Genomic DNA, 16371 nt, shown 5'->3' with positions numbered 1-16371 from the left:
TCTTCATCATTGTAAAACGATCCCCTTCATCTCTGATAATAATCTCAGTTCTAAAATCTATTTTGTTGGCTATTAATACAGCCACTCCAGCTTTCTTTTAATTTTTGTTAACGTGGTTACCTTTTACATATTTTTGCTTTTAACTTATTGTGTTTATATTTAAAGTAGATTTCTTGTTGGCAGCATACAGTTAGATCTTGCTTTTTTTTTTAAATCCAATATGACAATCTTCACCTTTTAATTGGGGTGTTTAGAACATTTATATTGAATATAATATGGATGGTTGTATTTAAATCTACCATCTTGTTACTTGTTTTCTATTTGTCTAATCTATTTTTTGTTCTTTTTTTTTCTCTTTTCCTGCCTTGTTTTGTATTAATTAAATATCCCCTTAAGATTCCATTTTTGTTTGCTTTTTAGTTACAACTCTCCAATATATTCTATACATATTTAACTTCTCAGAGTCTACTTTTAAGTAATACTATATTGTACCTCTTCATATAAAAAACTTACAAGTTTACTTTCATTTCAACTCATCCCATCTTTATGATACTGTTGCCATACATTTTCCATCTACATATGTTATAAACCTCACAATGCGTTGATATTATATTTGCTTTAAGCACTCACTTGTTTTTTTTATGAATATAAGCAGGCAATCTTAGCTTTAGTATTTTTTTTTTAATTTGACAAATGGTATTTTTTTAATTAATTAATTTATTTATTTTTGGCTGTGTTGGGTCTTCGTTTCTGTGTGAGGACTTTCTCTAGTTGCGCAAGCGGGGGCCACTCTTAATTGCTGTGCGCGGGCTTCTCACTATCGCGGCCTCTTTTGTTGCGGAGCACAGGCTCCAGACACGCAGGCTCGGTAGTTGTGGCGCATGGGCTTAGTTGCTCCGAGGCATGTGGGATCTTCCCAGACCAGGACTCGAACCCGTGCCCCCTGCAGTGGCAGGCAGACTCCCAACCACTGCACCACCAGGGAAGCCCTCACTTATTTTTTAAATAGATTTAAATAATGAAAATGTCTTTATATTTATCCACATAATTGCCATTTTCAGTGTTCTTCATTCTTTTTCATAGTTATAGATTTCTACACACTACACTTTTTCTTCCCTTAACATTTCTTATAATGCAAGTCTACAAGTAATGAATTATTTCAGTTTTTGTATGTCTGAAAATTTCTTTATATCACCTTCACTTTTTAAGACTATCATAGGGAAAAAATTCTAAGTTGACATAGTTTTTTTCAAAATTTGTTTTGTTTTACTTTTAGTACCTTAAAGATGTTGTTCCACTGTCTGGTTTGTGTTGTGTTTAATTTAAATATTAGAATGTATATAATAGACTAATTTTATGCTCTCAAATTCTTTAAAATGTATATTATAGTTAAAAACAAAAACTATAACATTTTTCAAGGGATATTCAATTTATGTTGACAAGTACAACATAAAAGAGGGAGGATAAAAGGACCTATATGGTGACAAAGATTTCTCTGTTTCAGTTAAGTGGTAAAATGTTAATTCTAAGTAGGCTGTGAAAAGTCAAATATGAATATTTTATCCCTTGAAAAACCCCTGGGAAAACATATAGAGAGAGGTAAGTGAAAAACCCAATAGAGAGAAGATATAAACAAAAGATGAACCATTGCTTTTTCATGAATTGGAGAACTCAATATAGAAAAGATTTAGAGTCATCCCTTGGCATATGCAGGGCATTGGCTCCAGGACCCACTGCGGATGCTCAAGTCACATAGTCAGCCCCTCCGTTCTTATCTGAGGTTCTTCACCCACAGATCCAATGAACTGAGAATGCTGTCGTACAGTATGTATTTACTGGAAAAAAAAAAACTGCGTATAAGTGGACCTGCAGAGTTCAAACCCTTGTTGTTCAGGGGTCAACTGTATATTCTTCCTAAATTTATCTGTAGATTCAACACAATTCCAATCGAAATCTCAGCAGGATTTTTTTTTTTTTGGATAAACCCATACTCTTAAGGTAATAAAGAAAGGAAAATAAGCTAGAATAGCCAAAACAATTTTGAAGAAAAAAAAGGAAAAAATTTAGAAGATAAACACTACCCAATTTTTGGACTTAACTTTAAAACTACAGTAATCAAGACAGTGTAGTATCGATAGACACAGATCAGTTGAACAGTCTAGAGAATCCAGATATATACTCACACAAACATGAAAAAATAATTTTTGAGAAAGATACAAAAGTAATTCAGTGAGGGAAAGGATAATCTTTTCAAGAAGTGGTGTTTGAACAATTAGATATCCATGTGTTAAGAAAAAGAACCTAAACCTATACCTTACACCTCATAAGTTTATTTGTAAATTGTAGAACTATAAAACTTTGAGAAGAAAACATGGGAAGAATCCTTATACTTTTTGTGTTAGGCAAATAATTTTAAAATATGATCCAAGGGTACAATCCATAAATGAAGAAATCGATTATATTTCAGTACAATTAAAAAAATAGTTCTGCAAAAACACTGTTAAGAAAATTAAAAGTCAATAATTATTTGCATTTCACATATTTGACAAAGTATTTGTATAGGCATACCTAACTTCACTGCATTTAACTTTATTGAGCTTTGTAGTTATTGCACTTTTCACAAATTGAAGGGCTGTGGCAACCCTGCATAGAGCAAGTCTATCAGCGCCATTTTTCCAACAGCATTATTTTTTAATTAACGTATGTACATTTTTTTAGACATAATGCAATTGCATATTTAGTAGACTATAGCATAGTGTAAACATAACTTTTATGTGAACTGGGAGACCAAAAAATTTGCGTGACTTGCTTTAACATAATGTTTGTTTTATTGGGATGGTTAAATCCACACATCTAACCCACAATATCTCCAAGGTATTCCTGTATCTGGGATGTATTAAAAACTCACAGGACTCAGCAATAAGAGATCGAACAACCTAGTCAAAAACAAATGGGTAAAAAATTTTGATCAGTCACTTCTCCAAAGATTTATAGATGGCAAATAAGTACAGGAATAGGTATTCTACATCAGAATGTCAGGGAAAAACAAATTAAAACCATTCTACATCAGGGAAAAGCAAAGTAAAACCATCGTGAGACTAACGTACACTTATTAGAATAGATAACATTTTTTTTTTTAAATGCGACTAGCAATACCAAGTACTGGTGAGGCTGCAGAACAGTTAGAACTCTCATACATTGGTGATGGGTATGCAAACTAGTGCAGCCACTCAGGAAAACAGTTGGGCAGTTTCCTATAAACTTAAACATACAATTACCATATGATCCAGAAATTATACTCCTGTGTTTTACTCTAGAAAAATGTTAACTTATGTTCATACAAGAACCTGTACATCAATGTCTATAGCAGCTCATTCAGAACTGCCAGAAGATAGAAACACCTCAAATGCCCTTCAACGGATAAATTAATACCCTGAGGGGCATCTGTATAATGGAACACTACTCACAAATAAAAAGGGAGTGACTATTGAGGCACTCACAACCTGATGAACCTACGTGAAGAATCCAGTCTCAAAAGGTTGCATGATTCTATTTATATGACACTTTGGAAAATGAAAAACTGTAGCTCCTAAAAATTGATAAACAGTTACTAGGAGCCAGGGAGGGAGGAGGATTTGACTACAAGAGGGCAGAACAAAGAATTTTCTTTTTGATTGATAGACCTGTTTTGATTGTGGTGGTGGCTGCATGAATCTATGCATGTGTTAAAACTCATAGAACTGTCCACAAAAAGGTTAAATTTTACAGTATGTTTATTAAAAGAATAACATTACAATCTCTTTAATGACTGCATCTCTTATTTATACCTCTGGCAAAACCAAAATCACTGAAGATCATGCTAAGCACAATTTCACTGATTTCTTTTAAGATTCTGGATAGACAACCATGTGAAAATTGAAACAATTTATGACAATGAAATACATATGAATATTTTATCAGTGTAATCAAGAAAATCATATTAAATTAAATTCATAACCAAGTTCATTTAACATGTATTACTGTTATGAATCATTATTATTGGGTAACTTGATCTGTAGTCTGTTTAAATGAGTGTAATTAGTATTACTTTTATAGTCAACCCATTTTAAAAATTTCACTAGTATCTGCAACTATTGTCAATGTTTTAATCCTGATAGTCATTAAACACAAAAGTCCCATACATATCTCATAGTTTTGGGCCTTAGTAACAAGAGAAAGAATTGTTTGGAAGTTGCATACTTGAAACATTGAGCTACTCAAGAGAAATGTTGGAAGACTTCTACTAACCCACAGTGATTTACCACATACCTATTGCATACAATGTAGTGTGTTGGAAATTTTGTGAACACAATTGCAAATAATCCAAGGTCTCTGACCCTCAAAGAGATTCTGTCTGAGAAAGACAGAATCCATGAAATGGCAGATGCAAATTTGTGAATTCTAAAGTGTTATGTGTAATACAAATAATACAAAGTAGGCTTTGGTACATAGGATAACCAAAATAATAACAAAATGCATTAGGTTTTTACAGGAGGAGGAGATTATTTGTAACTGGAAAGATCTAGGGCCTTCTTGGGAAGCTAACGACTGGGTTCCACAACAGTTAGAGACAAGGACATATTGAGACTGAGCAATGGACTTGAGATGTCAGTAACCGAGCCAGGTAACATAGGACCAGAAGCTGAAAAAATGAGACATGTCATTGGGACAGGTTGAGTTTGAGGCATGGGTTAGATGGAAATGCCTACTGGGGAAAAAAAAAATGAAATAGATGAGATTGTCAAGAACATGGATAGAATGAGAAAGAAGAACTGTGAACAAACATCTAAATCGTATGGGTTTTAGTAGGAGAAGGAATGAAGGATATAGGCTGAACAATGGCTGGAGAGGTGGGAGAGAAGACTGTATTAATCCCTGAAGGATGCCAGTGAGATACTTTTCATAGGCTGGTGTCAAGTGATGCCAAATTTTGGATAAATGAAGACACAATGAGAGACAAGAAAGCAAAAACACAAAGTAAAGATGTTTTAGGTTTAAATGCCAAGTGTGAAAATTTCAGCAACCCTGATTCTCTAGGACATGATTTAGTCTCAAACAATGGTACCACCTGAACAAACATCTGGATTACATACAGAATTGCCCCCATTTCTTCTTGGAACAAAATATCTGCTTGTGCACTGCCCCAGTCTAGAGCCATTAAATCGATACCTGTAATGGTGTCTGGACAACACCAGAGCCCAGGAGGTCATGGGAGAGACATTATTTTTCTGATGATTTGCAGTCTTCTAGGGAAAAATCACTGCAAAGAGAAATGTAGTAAGCAGGGTTTGTCTCCAGCTGTGACCAATTTCCCCACATTGCATTAAGGCATTCAGCTCCGAAGTAGCAAAGTCAGATGACTTGATCTCCCAGTATATCTCACTGGGCAGGCACGAGGGGATACACAAGTATGACGTCTTTTTCAGATCATGATTTTCCTTTTGTCTTTTTGGGCACATTGCTATCCCATCCATAACTGAGTCCTTGGAAAGTCTGTCAACAAGGTTTTGTGGAGTTTCTTTCCTTGGAAAGTTTGTCTCAAGGTTCGGATTCTGGACCTATTCTCACAAGGAATTTCTTATTTGCTATGACCTGCTCTCTAATCAATGGGCATAGAATACTCATCATGTCTGGGGGAATTATGGGTGAGTAAGACAGACTGGAGAAAGTGGAATAGGCATCTCTCTAGAAGCCCTTGTTCCATTGTTTTCAGTGGTCATACATGATAGTGGCCCCATGGGATGGACTATGACATTTCATGACCAAGAAAACACATAACAAAAATAGCTTTCCTCTTTTGCTACCCTTGCCTCTTCTTCTGGGACTTATTTACTCTCAAGACAGTAAAATACCCTCATGGAAACAGGCTAAGTGGGTTGTTCTGGTATGTGTTTTTGTTTCATTTTACTGAAGTTTTATTCTATTGCTGTGGAGACCTGGCTTGAGGGTATTGGATAAATGCTAAATAATAATCAGGTTGAGAAAAAAGAAATGGATTTGCCACCATCATGGGTATAAAGAGAACAGGCTTAATTATTGATTCTCATTCCTGCCTTGTTCACGCCTTGGCTCACATTCCAATAACTTGAGGGAGAAAAGAGTTCAGAATCTAGTAAAGCAGAAACTATTCTAAGGCTGTTATAGTGTCAGTTCCATCTTTCCTTTAATTTGGAAATGCGTTTCTATGCTGTTGTACTAGATCAATAAAGAAAATACAGGAAGAAAGTTTACCGATGTATAGTCTAGTGGCTGAAGTTGTGGCTTGCCAGGTGGAAGATTAAGCACAGGAGGAATCAGAGGGCCTGGCCCATGGGAGGTTCTGAGGCCACCTAATGCTAACTACCAATTAGAAACCTCAAGGAAGTCTTGGGGGAAGTGCTTTGGCATTTTGTAACAGTGAATTTTGAATCACTCTAGCTTTTTACTAAAGGTAGCATATTAAAAATTAATGTCTTTCCAATTTACGAAACTATTTCCAAACTCTCTCATGGTGTATAAGGGTCAAATATTCAATGAGTTAATTTAGATGGAAAAACATGTCTGTCCAATAGGCATATTACCTTTTCCACTTTCAACATGAAATAGTTCAGCCTTTTCAGTGAAATAATAAAAATAAAAAGCTTGAGCCACATGAATAACAGGAACATATTTGTAATTGTTTCACAAGGTTGACTTTCAAGATGTTTCTACCAAAGCACAGTGAAAAAGAGAATTGAGGCAATTATACATTCAATCGAGACATCCGCTGAGGTCATTCTGTCCTTCGAGACTTACATAAAATTAACTTCAACCTCTATTCTCATCTTTAATAAGAAATTCAATATCTTTGCTAAGATTTTTGCGCACATCTTAAATGTACCTTCTCATGGCTATCTGTATTTTAATTAACTATTCCCATTGAACTTGCACTTCCCTTGCCATGATTGTTCTCTTCTTGTTGTCCAGTGCTAACTTACATGCCAACACAGTCCCTTTATTCCCTGAAACTCGATTCTTAGAAGACATTTCTTTCTTTCTTTCTTTTTTTCTTTCTTTTTTTTTTTTTTTGCGGTACGCGGGCCTCTCACTGTTGTGGCCTCTCCCGTTGCAGAGCACAGGCTCCGGACGCACAGGCTCAGCGGCCATGGCTCACAGGCCCAGCCGCTCCGCGGCATGTGGGATCTTCCCGTACCGGGCCACGAACCCGTGTCCGCTACATCGGCAGGCGGACTCTCAACCACTGCACCACCAGGGAAGCCCCAGAATTACTTTTTAAATGAATCTTGCCATAATTCCTCCAGCAACCCTTACCACTGGGGAATTCTCGTTGTCCATCATTTCTTGATGGAATTCTTCCCAGTTACACCTGAACGGCTCTCAAGTTGCTTGGTCCTGTCTCATGTTCTCAGAACTCTTCCCCTCTTTTAACTTTTTGCTTCTTCAAATAAGTGTTAACATTCATGCAAAGCAATTTAACTGTCCCTTCATTTCATGGTCTTCTTCCAGAATTTCATGTTCTTAGAGTTTCCTCTTTCACACGTATGAGCAAGGCATTTTGCTAAACAGAACAGAAAGCCATCCCCTTAGGAAAGAGTCATGCTACTCCCCTAGGAGACAAAGAAGCAGTTATTTATTGTGCTTTTTAAGATTGTTTTTTCTGTATTACATATAAGTAAAGCAGGCCACATAATCAAGAATACCTTTATGTCTATATCTTAGACCATTAAGGTAGTGTCAATTAACAAATGATGCTCTAACCCTTCATTGTATATGTCATGCTTATGCCCAGCATCAGCCAGCAGCTGTGGTTACTTGACCCATGAAAATGACACTGAATTTGATGTGAGTTCCTATTAAATACAAATTAATAAACATGTGATTCTTTTTCAAAAGCTAAGCAGATTTTAAAATTTATTTATATGGGATATAATAGGGTGCAGAGTTTTAATTTGCTAGATAAAAAGAATATGTCTCACTCCACCTAACATGCTTATGGTCATACTGGGATAAGGAAACTTAAGAAATATTTCAGCCTCTGCCCCAGCCTCATTCCCTAAAGTATGACTGCTAGCTAACAAATCTTAAACTCTTAGTACTTGAAGAGGGCTTAGAGGATATCAAATATTGTCTTCCCTGGGATTCCTTATAAAATATTTTATGAATTTTTACTAGTAGAATGACAATAGTGTACTGGGAGAACATTTAATATTAGAAGTAAGGTGTATATAAGACAGGACTATGTCTTGAGCATAATATAAGCTCAACAAAGAAATGTTAATTTCTTCCCACTCTTCCCCTTAACTCTTACTGAGATGAACATTCCTCTTTTGAACTTCCACTCACTGGACATGGTTCTACACAATAATGATAAAGGAGAATATGGGTTTCCTCTTCCACATGAGAACATTTGATACTTAAAGTATCAAATCTCTTTTATATATCTTTCTCTTTTATATATCTTTCAACATGATTTTACACCCTTCACTTTCTAATTTTCCAACTCTAACGGTGTTCCTTAGTTCCTAAGATTTTTAAAGGAAAAGAACTCCAAATGTTGTCCATCTAGCATAAAACACAGTGAAGATAGCCTCTACTTTGTGCTGACAATCAAACTGTTAGTACAGCCCAAATTTGCATTTACATTTTCAGTAGCCATATCACACCATCAGCCTCATCCCCAAAATTGAAGCCATCCAAATGTATAGATATGTATATATTCTTTTTTTTCTGATGGATTGCTGTGAGGCCCTATTTCCCCCATTCTGCATTTAATGCATCACTTCTCTTACGTATAGGAATATATACATATAAATAAAGGTTTTTTCAAACTTACCCTATGCTATTGGCCTTCATAAGTCCAACCTGTCAAGATATTTTAGACTTCTAATTTTATCCAGAATATTATTTAATCCAACTCTGATTTCTCTAACTCTATGCCTCTTTTTAAACATTTTATATGATATTAATAATAATCATAATAAACAAGATAGGCAGCAGTGGAATGTTATGGCAGGCTGTTTTAAAATGTACCAGGATTTGTTTTAATCAGATACGGTGAGACACACAGACACGGACATGACTGTCATGAAGGAAGAAGTTTATATTCACAGATCCCTGGAAGCAGGAGGCACAGCACGCCAGGCAGGGCCACCCGGGGAAGCACCAGTGTCAGTAGGGAGTGAGGAGAAAGCATGGGGGTGAGACTTTGTTGTGCTTTTCATGGGAAGGAATGGACAGGGCAGGGAAGACAGAGCAGACAGGTTTGGGATTGGCTCATTTGAACAATTTCAGTGTGCTCTGGGATGCAGGGGTGGCCTTGAATTCTCTAGTACCCAGTCCTGGAGTGATTTAAGACAGGGGCATAGTGTACCAGGCTGTAGGCACCTGATAAAAAAAGGCAGGTGGGGATATGGGCCCTGAATTGCTGGCTTGGCATTTAGAGAATGTTTGCTATCTCTAGGAATTAGCTAACCCTGGGAGGGGTAGTCTCCTCCCAGTTCGTTAAGCCTCAGATGCCAGAGCATCAAGAATACAAAAAATGGGAAACTATGGTTAATACACATGCCATTAAGGTTTGCTATTCAAGCCACCTAAAGTAGCCATTAGAACAACAACAGCTTCTTTTGCACTGTGCTGTACACAACCAGCACTGTCTCCAGAACTTTCTATGAATTAACTTTAATCTTCATTATTTCCATGTAGAGTAAATATCCTTATAGAAAGATGAGCAGAAATTAAGTAGCTTGGGCAAGGCCACAAACGTTGCTGTAGAACTGGCCTGGTAATTCAGAGCTCACCTGGCTCTGACACCTAAGCTCTTTCTTTTGTGCTGTCTTAACCATGCACAGCCTGGTTTAACGTTAAGTAGCAAAGAAGATAGTGGACATGAGTCAGGTTCTGTCTTTTTCTTTTTTTTCCTTTGTTTTCTAATGGGATCACGTTTAGTGTTTTGCCATCAAATATGATGTTAGCTGTTGATTTCGGATAGATACCCTTTTGCAACAGAAGGTTTAATTTTCTAAATCTAGTTTCCTTCATGTGTTTGTATGTTTGCAAAAAAAATATTAAGAAACATATTGATTGTTATCAAATATTTTACAGCATCTTTTAAGATTATTATGGGATTTTTTTTGTATTAGAGATATGGCACGTTATAATCATATCTCTTTTGATAATATACCAGCCTTTCAATCTTAGGACAAATCCTACTTGGTCATGGTAGATGATTATGTGAAGATACCTTGAATTTGATTTGCTAATAGTTTAAGAGTTTTGCATCATTTTTTCTCAGTGAACTCACATATAGGTTTTTGTTTTTTCTTTCCTGATGGGTGGGAGTGTTCTTGTACAAGTCTTTTTGTGGCATTTGAGCTTAAGAAAATGAAGTGGAAAACACTGTCGTTTTCAATGGTTTAAAATAGTTTATGTAGCATGGAAATTATCTCCTCTTTGAAATTCTAATGGTAAAATTATTTGATTATGGATCTGTTTTGAAGACTTTGGTAATTTATTTTATATGATTGTTCAAATCAAATTTTCTACTTTTCCTTAATTTAATTTTGGCCAATTGATATTTTTTCCTAGGAAATCATCCATTTAATGTAGTTTTAAAGTGATTTAGTATAACTTGTGTGTAATATTACTTTGTATTAAAAACAAATCTCTCCTATTATGTCCTCATTTAAAAATTTTTTTGTTTTCTCTTTTTTGACTTGATGGGATTTGCTTTTTGGCCATTTTCATTGGTATTGGTGTGTTGTGTTTAAAGAAACAGCTCTTGGATTTACTGAGAAACTGTACTATTTTGTTTTGAATTCATTAAAAATCTCTCTTTATACTTATTACATGCTTTCCTCCATTTTCTTAGGTTTATTTTGTGGTTGTTTTTCTAAAGTATTGACTTTGCTAAATTTCTTTATTTTATTATTATTTTAATAATGAAAACATTTAAGATTATTGCCTCTGAGTATAACTTTGGTTGCATTGCTTTAGAATAATAAGTAATGTGTTTTTTTTTATTTCTGTTACTTTCTAAATAGCCTATTATTGTAATTTCGATTTCTTTTTTGTCCTAATAGGTTTTTTTTTTTTTTTTTTTTTTTTTGTGGTACGCGGGCCTCTCATTGCTGTGGCCTCTCCTGCCGCGGAGCACAGGCTCCGGACGCACAGGCTCAGCAGCCATGGCTTACGGGCGCAGCCGCTCCTCGGCATGTGGGATCTTCCCAGACCAGGGCTTGAACCCGTGTCCCCTGTATTAGCAGGCAGATTCTCAACCACTGCTCCACCAGAGAAGCCCCTAATAGGTTTTTTAAAGAATGTTTTAAATTACCAAATTTCTGGGTTTTATTTTTGTTTGTTTGTTAACCTCTGGCTATTAATTTACACTTTGTTATATTGTGACTGGATAACATTTTCCTGCTCAGTTTCTGACTTGAAGATTTTTATTTGTGATCTACAATCTAATCAGTTTTTATAATTAAAATTTGAAAATAAGATATATGCTCTGCGTGTAGTATACAAGGTTCAATAGATCCAGGAATTAAAATTTATTGTAATATTAAAATTGTCTATGTCTTCAAGATACATTTTAATGCTTCCTATAACAATTGCGTTTCAATAAATTTCTCATTTATTCATTTAGCAAGGGTTAATAAGCACCTTCTTTGTACCAGGCTCATTTCTAGGTGCTGGGGACACAGCAGTGAAGATAATGTGAGATGACCTCTAGGGGAGGATCCAAAGTCACACAGCAAGAAATATATGACTTGGTTATATGCACATATATACATACAGATGTCTCCCATTTTTAACATAAATTGAAACACTTCCAGAAATACAGTGCTTTCTATACCCATTGCTTTATACTTTGATTTTTATTATTTTTCTTTTAATCTTAGTTTGACAGCATCTTATTTTATTGTGTCTTCATGGATGTCACAGGGGGAGAAACTGGGACCAACAGTCAGACATTTTTTAAATGGCTTCATTTCCCCTTAATCATGCTTGGCTTATCCTTCACAGTTTCATTTTTTTATCCCTTTAAGAGAGACGTTGTAATTGAGCCATTTTACTTTCCCTTCTGCTCTCTGCATCCACGATCTTCCTCAAGCAGATTGCTTGCTCTTCCCTCTTGAACAAACTTCGGGTCCTCTGGGCTCTATCTCTCACTACAGGATGGCTGCAGCAACCCATTCCAAAAAGATTTCTGCCAACATGAAACTAGCGCCTCTGTGCTGTGCCCCTCTCATTTACTGCCCAGGTCTACCCTGAGGGCCAGGGTAGCCAGTGTGGTCCTCACCCAGTCACCACGCAGAAGTGCAGGGCAGCATCCTCAACCACTGAAGGATGAGAATTGATGGATAAGACATCTCACTTTATTCTAGGTCAGACAGACATGAGGCCCACCTCAGAAGGCTCCTCAGAGATGGGGTCCAGCCCCAGTCTCCCTCAGCAGTGACTGATTCTATAATGCATCCTTGTATTGGCTTTCCCTCCTTCCCTGTTTTACTCCTCTGCCTTGAGGTGTGATTTTTTTTTTTGCGGTACGCGGGCCTCTCACTGTTGTGGCCTCTCCCGTTGCGGAGCACAGGCTCCGGACGCGCAGGCTCAGCGGCCATGGCTCACGGGCCCAGCCGCTCCGCAGCATGTGGGATCTTCCCGGACCGGGACACGAACCCGCGTCTCCCGCATTGGCAGGCGGACTCCCAACCACTGCGCCACCAGGGAAGCCCGAGGTGTGCTCCTTGAGATTACCTCAAAATATACAATTGCACTTGAGCCTTTGTCTCGGGCTCTGCTTTCTGGGAAACCCAGGCTGGGACATCTTTCTTGCCCATCTTGCTCTGCACATAGCTTTTAAATCTCTTTACACTTTTTAAAGCATCTTTCTCAAATCTTTGTTTCATTTTAACATTTAGGCTACCTAACATTATCCTTACAACCTGGTGCTGCTCTTATGTATTCTCTTGATGTTTATTCTTCTCCTTCAATATTTAATATATATCCTTTTAAAATATGAACTTGACTTTCAGCGAGACTCATTCCTTTAGATTTATATCTTTTTTCCTTATCATTAGAAAAATTTCTCATCATATGGGTTTTTTCCTGAGTTTTTTTTTTTTTTTCACCACCCTATCGCTCCTAAGCTGTGTTATCTTTCAAGCCTCTTTCCTTAGGATCACACACCCACACACACATTCTGATTATTTTTAACTTTGCTGTTCTGAAGTCATGTCTGTGTCTTTCTAGGCTTCTGTGAATATCACAAGATTGCTTTCTCCAAACACCCTCTCATGACAGTGACCAGATTTGTTTCAATGGTCAGAGTTAAACTAGTGCAACAATTTCCCCCTTGTGACTTTCTTTACCATTTAAAATACAAAATACCAGCAAGTCATGTCATGGCTTTAACAGGATATTCCACTTTTAGAAGTTTCAGGTCTTCAGGGGATGCCTGATGGTCAGAATATTCCATTAGGTCAGTATCTTTCCCCTGAGGAGTTTTGTACCATGTTTAAGGTACATATATATGGTGGGTTTAGAGAGACTGTAGCATCCCTTTGCTATCGTAACACTTTTATTTATTTCTGATTTTATTCCATATTCAGATATGTGCCATCATGCTCCAACCTTAGGGTAAAGATTTCTGCTGATATGTGTATCTTAACATGGTCCTATTCTCCAGTCATTTCTATTAGATTAGTTTTGTTGATGCAAGGTGTCCTCCTCTATTACTACACTGTAGCCATGTTCAAATTATATATATATATACACACACACACATACATATCATTTTGTATTGAAATATATAGCCATATTTTATTTACTGACAGTGTTTGGTGTCTGACATATAGATATCTGAGGCCCCCTGATACTGTTCCTATTATATTCATTATTTTCTCATTGTGTCCCCACCCCAGGCACACCTTTTGATTTCCACAGTGTTAATTTTGCAGCTTAATCTAGGCTTTCCTCTGTCTTTTCATAAAATATTTATTTATTTTTTATTTTGATCACATTGATGAGTGTGTTTACATATTCTTCCAGGTGTTTGAGTGATGTCCTCCATCATTTCCTCAGAGAACATTCTTTTATAGTAAATCATGATGCAGAAAACCAATTTTTTCCTTATTATTAGTGTAATCAGACGATTATTTCTCATATCCTCCTCCTAGTAATAATAAAAATAACAACTATAGTTGTAAATAATTGAGTTTCTTTGATGCACTAGGCTTAATTTTTTTTATGTATATTGTATCTAATCCTCATAACAACCATGGTAGGTGAGGACTCCTGGCCCCTTTCCCGATTAAGAAGATTGAGCTCCTCTAACTACTAGTGGTGGATCCACCATTTACCCTAAGTTTGTCTGATCCCAAATCTTTTGCTCTTTTCTCTACTTCAACACATTTACTGATTATGCCTCCAAAGTTGTTTTAATGTCCGTTGGCTGCTATAATCACAGGGAAGATAGGAAAGAAATATATTTTTAAAGCCCAGGTGTTCCTAGTCATATCTCTAGTCAGGTATGCTGATTCAGTGAAGACATTTTCTATTTCTCTGTACCTCTTCTTTATTCTCTTGTGAAACAGATGAAATAAGTTGTGCTCTGAGTGCTTTGCAACACAAGTGCACAAGGAAGGCAGTCCACTTTGTAATGCATGATGTCATGTGTACAGTGGCCATTTCTGTGGTGCTCAACTTTATACATTGTGTCCTCTTGGACCCAAAATGGGATTCCCTACACCTGCTCTATTTCTCTGGTAGCACAATATGCTGCCACTTCTGCAACCATCCTGGCTTAGTCCGCTATTGGAAAATGCCCCCTTCACTTAGGTAGACCTTTCATAGTTGTTATATTTAGTACCCAGTGATGGAAGAACAGACAGAAAGATGCACTACAAATGAGTTAATTAGTAATGAAAATAGTTAAACATTGCAAAGACGTTCAAGTAGAAGACCTGAGAGTTAGATTCCTCCTGCCCACTTGCAAGTGCTTGAGAAGATGATGGAGAATTACACTCATCAAAATGAATGCCATTATTACTTAAAATTTCATTTAACTCATGCTTCCAGGAGTCCAGAGTCTGGCATGGATGATGGCTACACTGTCAAACTGAGTCTCTGTTGAGTCAAGTCAATACAAAAAGTCAAGGGACCCTGGTTCTTTTTGTGGAGCTGATTTAAATCAAAGGGATTTGGATATGATTCCAAGTTCCACCACTTACAAGCTCTGTGTTCTTCAGCAAGTTACTTAGACTCTCTGTGCCTCAGCTCTCTCATCTTCTCCAGAGTTGTACCTTATTTTCCATAGCTACCACGTAAGTCCACAGTCCCCTTGGAATCTCAAAAGTCAATGACTGGTGGGGTTTGTAAATTAGCGAGGATTTTTGTGGATGCTCTAAAAATCTCTGTAAACTTTATATCTCTGACCCCATTGCTATGGTGACGGTGAGATGGCTATTAGCTCACCAGTTTGCTCAACTCTGCAATTACTTTTTGGACAACAGTATTCATATAGTCCCAGACCTTGAGGTCTGTATCTGAAATGGCTGTAGGATATAACCTTCTTTTCCTTGTGAGAACAAATTCTTGATAGCTCAATAAACTAGTTGTTGGTTTACTTTTCTTTCCAAAAAGAATAGTGAATTTATACTTTTGTGTTTTAGATGAAACCAGAAAATCCATCTAAAAGGGACTAAGAAACTTTCCCAAGGTCATATGGTGACTTAGGTGAGAAAACTGGGGCTTAAACCCAAGTCTTCTAGACGCTAAATGTTATGTTTTTAATCTCTACACCATTATTCCCATGGGAAATATATACTTGCAAGTATATTTATTAACATATGCAAGTGCCTTATCATAAAGCAGATAAAGTTTAAGAGAGAAGTAGGGGTTTACGAGAGTGCTAGAATAAGATGTGAGGAGTTCTACATGGAATTCCACACAAATGAGCTGGGAGTGTAATATGTAACTCCGAGGAAGAAGGTTCCAAGTGGAGAACAGCAGCACCAAAGGGGTGCAAGCTCTCTGAGGACAAAACTAATCAATTTTACAAATTTGTCTCAGGGTGACAGTATATACTCTTGGAGTTCTTCATGGGTCAATACCCAATATATCATCTATTATCCAGGAGAGATTTGTCTCTGTTGTTGATGCAGTTACGATCCAATCTTTAGAAATAAATAAATATATATATATATATATATATATATAGAGAGAGAGAGAGAGAGAGAGAGAGAGATTAAAAATTGTGGTAGCTGGGTGATATATATATATATATATCACCCAGCTACCACAATTTTTAATGAATATTAATGGATGAGGAGAGGAGAGAGGAATAGAGATAGCAAT

The sequence above is a fragment of the Orcinus orca genome, chromosome 8 (genome assembly GCF_937001465.1).
Source record: "Orcinus orca chromosome 8, mOrcOrc1.1, whole genome shotgun sequence".
NCBI lineage: Eukaryota > Metazoa > Chordata > Mammalia > Artiodactyla > Delphinidae > Orcinus > Orcinus orca.
This window is presented reverse-complemented; position numbering follows the sequence as displayed.